We start from the raw sequence: 6,225 nt of genomic DNA on the forward strand, positions 1-6,225 counted from the left end.
AGGCACTAGCATATTTCTTAATTTGGAACTCACCTCATCTCTTCAAAAACATCCTTATCTTAAGGTAAAACCACTTGTGAAGAAATAGAGAACCAATGACTAGGGTGTTGGAGTATGTTCAACCAAAACATATTGCCAAGCATTAAGGATATTTGCACATTTTTTCTTCTTTTTTTTTTTTGCTTAATAAACTCTATTTTAATCCACTACTTTTGGCCTGAATGACATGGTACCCAAGTTATTATGTACCTTCGCTTTTTGCATATGCTCACAAAGACAGTGATGCTAGAGTTCTTTCAGAAGTTTCCTCCCTAGGAATTTCGATCAAGACACTACGCTTCCTAAGGCGCAATGACTTGTCTAGTTCTAAGGGAATCAACTCTTATTCTTCTTTATACTACATTTCACACTTTATTTAAAATTGTGCATTTGTCAACTCATGCCAAATTAAAAAGAATGTCTCAACTCCAAATCAAAAGTACAAGGAACCCACTGACTTACATATGGTCCAACACTATAAAACAGGGGTCTCTTATTTTTCAAAAGAAAGTCCCATCTCAAGACACAGGCTTATTTCTTTCTTCTCAATAGGGATTTTATACATTCAAAATGGGTACCTTAGTCAAAACTTTTATTTTACACATTAATGAAGCAACCGAATGGTATGATCATTAGCCAAAAGCCAAAGTAGGACTTCATCCTTTAGCAAGTTAAAAAAAAAAAACAAAAAGAAAAAGAAAAAGAAATAAAACAAAATGGAAAAAGCAGAAACTAGTTTTCCTCCCCCACACTTAAGTCATGTAATGTCCTCAATGCATGGAAAGAATTAAAAAAAAAAAACAATGCAAGGGGGTCATACGTGATTGAAAGTTAGTCATCAATGTAAAGAGGTTCATGGAGATCCATGACCTCTTCACTACCAGTAGTAGGAAACTCAAAGAACGGTTTCAAACGCTGACTGTTAACCTTCGAAATTACCCCTATTCCTGGATTCAAAATCTCCACAGCCCTATGGGGATATACATTATGGATAATAAATGGGCCATCCCATTAGGATCTAAGCTTACTAGGGAAAAGATGTAATCGAGAGTTACACAATAAGACCTTATCACCAATTGCAAAAGATTTACACAGAATGTGCTTATCATGGAAAACTTTGGTCTTTTCCTTATAAATCCTAGAACTTTCATAGGCTTCATTCCTAAGTTCCTCCAACTCAGATAGTTGGAGCCTACGATGAATTCTTGCATCAGACAAATCAAAGTTGAGCTTCTTGATGGCCCAAAAGGCCTTATGTTCCAACGCAACTACTAAGTGATAAGCTTTTCCATACACCAAATGGTAGGGAGACTGACTAAGGTCGGTCTTGAATGCAGACTAATGGGCCCATAAGGCATCAATGAGCCTTAAGGGACCAATCCTTACAGTTGGAATTAACAGTTTTCTCTAAGATTTGTTTGATCTGCCTATTAGACACCTCCACTTGGCCACTAGTTTGGGGGTGGTAAGGGGTAGATAACTTATAGGTGATTCTATACTTTTTCATTAGGGTCTCAAAGGGCCAATTACAAAAATGAGTACCCCTATCACTAATTATTACACGTGGTGCACCAAAGCAGGAAAAAATGTTCTCTTTTAGAAACTGGACCACCACTTTGTGGTCATTAGTTTTACAAGGTATGGCCTCTATCTGTTTAGAAACATAATCAAAGGCCAAAATTATGTACAAATTCCCAAAGGAATTAGGGAATGGTCCCATAAAATCGTTGTCCCATACATTAAAGATCTCAACTACCAAAATAGGATTGAGGGGCATCATGTTCCTATTATTGATACGGCCAAAAGACTGGCAGGTGGGATAAGCCTTACAAAAATCAAAAGCATCTCTAAAAAGAGTGGGCCAATAAAATCCGTATTGGAGAACCTTTGTGGCAGTTTTCTTAGGTCCAAAGTGTCCACCACATGCATGATCATGACAAAAAAAAAGAATAGAATGTTGCTCATAATCAGGAACACATCATCAGATAATCTGATCTAGACATATCTTAAACAAATAAGAATCATCCCAGAAAAAGTGCTTAACTTGAGAATGAAATCTATACTTATCTTGGGTAGACTAGTAATCCAGAGTCACACCTGAAACTAAGAAGTTGACAATGTCAGCAAACCATGGTTCTCTGGACATTGCAAATAATTGTTCATCTGGAAAGTTCTCGTTGACTGGAGAATCGACAATCAAGAAATTGGGAAGCTAGGATAAATGGTCTGCAACTAGGTTTTCAACTCTTTTTTTATCCCTAATTTTTAAATCAAACTCTTACAAAAGTAAAACCCACCTAATGAGACAGGCTTTGGCATCCTTCTTCTGAACTAAGTATCTGAGAGCAGAATGATCAGTATACACTACCACATGCGAACCAACTAAGTAAGACCGAAAATTTTTTAATGCAAACACAACCGTTAAAAATTCTTTTTCAGTAGTTGTATAATTGAGTTGTGCATCATTTAAGGTCCTACTGGCATAGTAAATGACAATGTGTAACTTATTAATCCTTTGACCCAAAATCGCTCCTATGGTAAAATCTGAAGCATCACACATCAGTTCAAAAGGTTCAATCCAAACAGGTGGTTGAACAATGGGTGCATTGGTCAACTCCTTCTTAAGTTGTTTAAAGGATTCTAGGTACTCTTTAGAAAACTCAAAAGTTTGATCTTTAGCAAGTAATGAAGTGAGAGGTCGGGCTAACTAACTAAAATTATTAATAAACTTTCTGTAAAAGCCTGCATGCCCTAGAAAAGATCAGACATCCTTAACAGATTGAGGAGGTGGTAAATTATCAATTAAATTCACTTTGGCTCTATCTACCTTAATTCTCTCATTGAATATTGCATGGCCTAAAACAATACTAGATTTAACCATGAAATGGCATTTCTCCAAATTCAAAATCAAATTCTTAGATATATACCTTTTCAAAACTAGAGAAAGATGATGAAGACATTCAGAATAGGAATTCTCATGAATTGAAAAGTCATCTATAAATACTTTTAAGAATTTTTCGATCATGTCAGAAAAGATGCTCATCATGCATCGTTGGAACGTAGCAGGAGCATTACAAAGCCCAAAGGGCATACGCCTGTAAGCAAATGTTCCATATGGGCATGTAAAAGTGGTCTTATGTTAGTCCTCTATAGCAATTGGGATCTAGTTATAGCCCGAATATCCATCAAGAAAATAATAGTATTCATGTCCAACTAACCTCTCCAACATCTGGTCAATGAATGGCAATGGAAAGTGGTTCATTCAGGTTGCCACATTAAGTTTGTTGTAGTCTATGCACACTCTCCACCCTGATTGGACATGGGTTGGAATTAGTTTATTATTAGCATTAGGAACTACAGTCACACTAGACTTCTTAGGCACTACGTGAACTGGGTATACCCATTGACTGTCAGAAATAGGATAAATTATTTCATGATCCAAGCACTTTAGGATCTCTTTCTTAATGACTTCCATCATCACTGGGTTAGCTCTTCTTTGGGGTTCCGTGGATGATTTGGAATCCTCCATAAGATGTATATGATGTTGCACAATATACCCTTGATATCAGCCATGGTCCAACCTAGGGCTTCCTTATTATTTTTTAACACTTTAAGTAACTCCTCTTCCTGGCTAGAAGTCAAATTTGAAGAAATTATTACAGAAAGAGTCTGGTCAGACCCTAAAAAATCATACCTTAAATTAGATAGCAACTCCTTAAGATCTAGCTTAGGGGGCTCAACTATGGAAGGTTTGGAAATGGAATTGGAAAGGGGTCCTAAGGGATCCATAGGTGTGTGAAGACTCAAGACTTCAGAAAAGAAATTTTCACTATCATCATCCAACTCATCCATACACTCTTAGAATTCTAAATCAAAATCAATATTAAAGTTGGTAACTAAATCATCAGAAAAATCTAGAAAATCCTCAAGCATATTGATCTCTTCTTCCATATGTGGTTGCTTGCCTATCCTAAACATGTTAAGCTCAACAGTTTGGTTGTCAAAAGATAACCTTGGGAAACCATTTCGACAATTGATTAACGCATTACTGGTAGCCAAGAATGGTCTTCCTAGAATTATTGGGATCTCATCCTTGGTTGAGAATGGCTTGGTATCTAACACAATGAAATCAACAGGGAAAATAAATTCCCCCACCTTTAGTAAGACATCCTCAACCATCCCTTTAGGAATCTTAACAGACCTATCTGCCAACTGAAAAGTAGTTCTAGTGGCTTTCAATTCTCCCAATCCAAGTTGCTTGTACACATGGTAAGGTAAAAGATTCACAATTGTGCAAAGGTCAATTAAGGCATGCTCAATGTAGGTGTTGCCTATGAAACAAGATATGGTAGGGCTCCCTGGATCCTTATACTTGGCTGCTATAGGCTGAATAATTATAGAACTAATGTTACCTGTCAAGAATGCCTTTTTGGGTACACTAGTGATACGTTTGTGAGTATACAAATCTTTCAGTGCCTTTGCGTAGGCGGGGATCTGGGATATAGCATCTAAAAGAGGGATGCTCACTTCTACTTTTTTGAAGACTTCTAAAATTTTATCCATGGAAGCAGTCTTCTTTTTGTGTACCAAGTGATTAGGAAATGGGATAGGATGAACATAAGGACTATTAGGGATTTATCATTTTTCAGAAGAATTATTTTTTGTTTCCTCAATCAAATCATTTGTAGTTTCAAAAGAATTTTTAGGTTCATCAGACGAACCTAGAACAAGAGGTACACTTGTGTCCTCAATTAAAGGAGAGTTAACAGGAGTAATAGATGGGGAAGATTTAGGAACGCTCTGTTGGTACTCTCTACCACTCCTAAGGGCATAAACAACATTACATTGGTTAGAGGGCCCTTGTTGGGTCTGAACTTGTACTATATTTAGTGGTGCATTAGTTGGTGTTTGTGAACTAACAGGTTGATGATGCTTAGGGTTAAGCTTTGGTTGACTAGGTAAAGTTCCTTTCTCCCTCTCACGCATAATTGAGACAATTTGAGTGAGTTCTCTCGTAAGATTTTGATGGCTTGTCATGAGGAGGGTCATATTTTTTTTCAAGTCACTTATTCTACTTGCCTCTTTAGTGTTGGTAAATCTAGGGGATTGCTGATAAGATGATAGGAGAAGGGCCCTAGGAAAACTAGCCTGTGGTCCTACATTTGACCTAGGAAAAGTATTTTGAAAAAAAGATTGTTGTGCAAAGGGAGACCTTTAGAGTCCAGGTTGACCTTAATTATGGAAATTGGAAGGCCCTATAAGTTTCTCAAATAATCTTGGTTGCCTTGATTCCAAGAGAAATTTGGGTGATTTCTCCATCCTGGATTGTAGGTGTTACTATATGGATTATTCTGGTATAAAGTATTAACACTATCATTAGAAGTGCCCCCAGAGGTGTTGGGGCATTCTTCTATGACATGTCCAGGGGCCTAGCACTAAGTATAAATCTTAACCAAATTGATTGATGATGGCTCTCTAGGAACAATAGCCTCAATTCTCTTGATTAGGTTATCCAAATGGGCTTCCTTGGCTACTATCCCATCCACAAAATATCTTTTTTCTCCTATGGTTCTTTTATTCTCTTGGGTTGATTCCTACTCACGGGTTTTGTTAACTAAGTCAAGTAAGAATCCCCATGCCTTTCCTTCATCTGTAAAGGATGTGGATCCCTCAGGGCACATAGACTCTATCATTTGTTTAGTTGGGTAATCAATACCCCTATAAATTATTTGACATAAATGCCATAAGTCTAGGCTATGGTGAGGGTATTCTTGGAGTAGATCCTTGAATCTCTCCATAAGTTCAGAAAATGACTCACTAGGCTTTTGCCTAAACTAAATGATATCACTTCTAAGCTTATTGGTCTTGTGAGTTGGGAAAAACTTCTTAAGGAAGACAACTGTGAACTGTTCCCATGAGATTATGAAATTTGTGGGTAACCCATACAACCACTTCTTAGCTTGGTCTTTTAATGCAAAAGTGATAAACCTAAGCTTAACAGCAGTATCAGAAAACTGTTGGATCTTAATTAGAACACATACCCCTTCAAATTCCCTTAAAAATAGGTATGCATCCTCAGAAGTCAACCCATGGAAGTGGGGCAACATAGTGATGTATTGAGATTTGAGTTCAAAATTATTGCCCTGGGCTTGTGGTAGAACTATGCAGGAAGGTTGGGCTGTTCTA

At 37.2% G+C, this 6,225-nt stretch overlaps 1 non-coding gene across 1 annotated transcript; it reads left to right on the top strand.

The window, feature by feature from the left end:
• Positions 1 to 5,790: 5,790 nt before the first annotated feature.
• On the top strand, positions 5,791 to 5,897 carry LOC122070013. The gene has a single exon (XR_006137630.1). It is a non-coding gene; the product is annotated as a small nucleolar RNA R71 (small nucleolar RNA).
• Positions 5,898 to 6,225: the final 328 nt, after the last annotated feature.

This window comes from Macadamia integrifolia, unplaced genomic scaffold, assembly GCF_013358625.1.
Source record: "Macadamia integrifolia cultivar HAES 741 unplaced genomic scaffold, SCU_Mint_v3 scaffold807, whole genome shotgun sequence".
Lineage (NCBI taxonomy): Eukaryota > Viridiplantae > Streptophyta > Magnoliopsida > Proteales > Proteaceae > Macadamia > Macadamia integrifolia.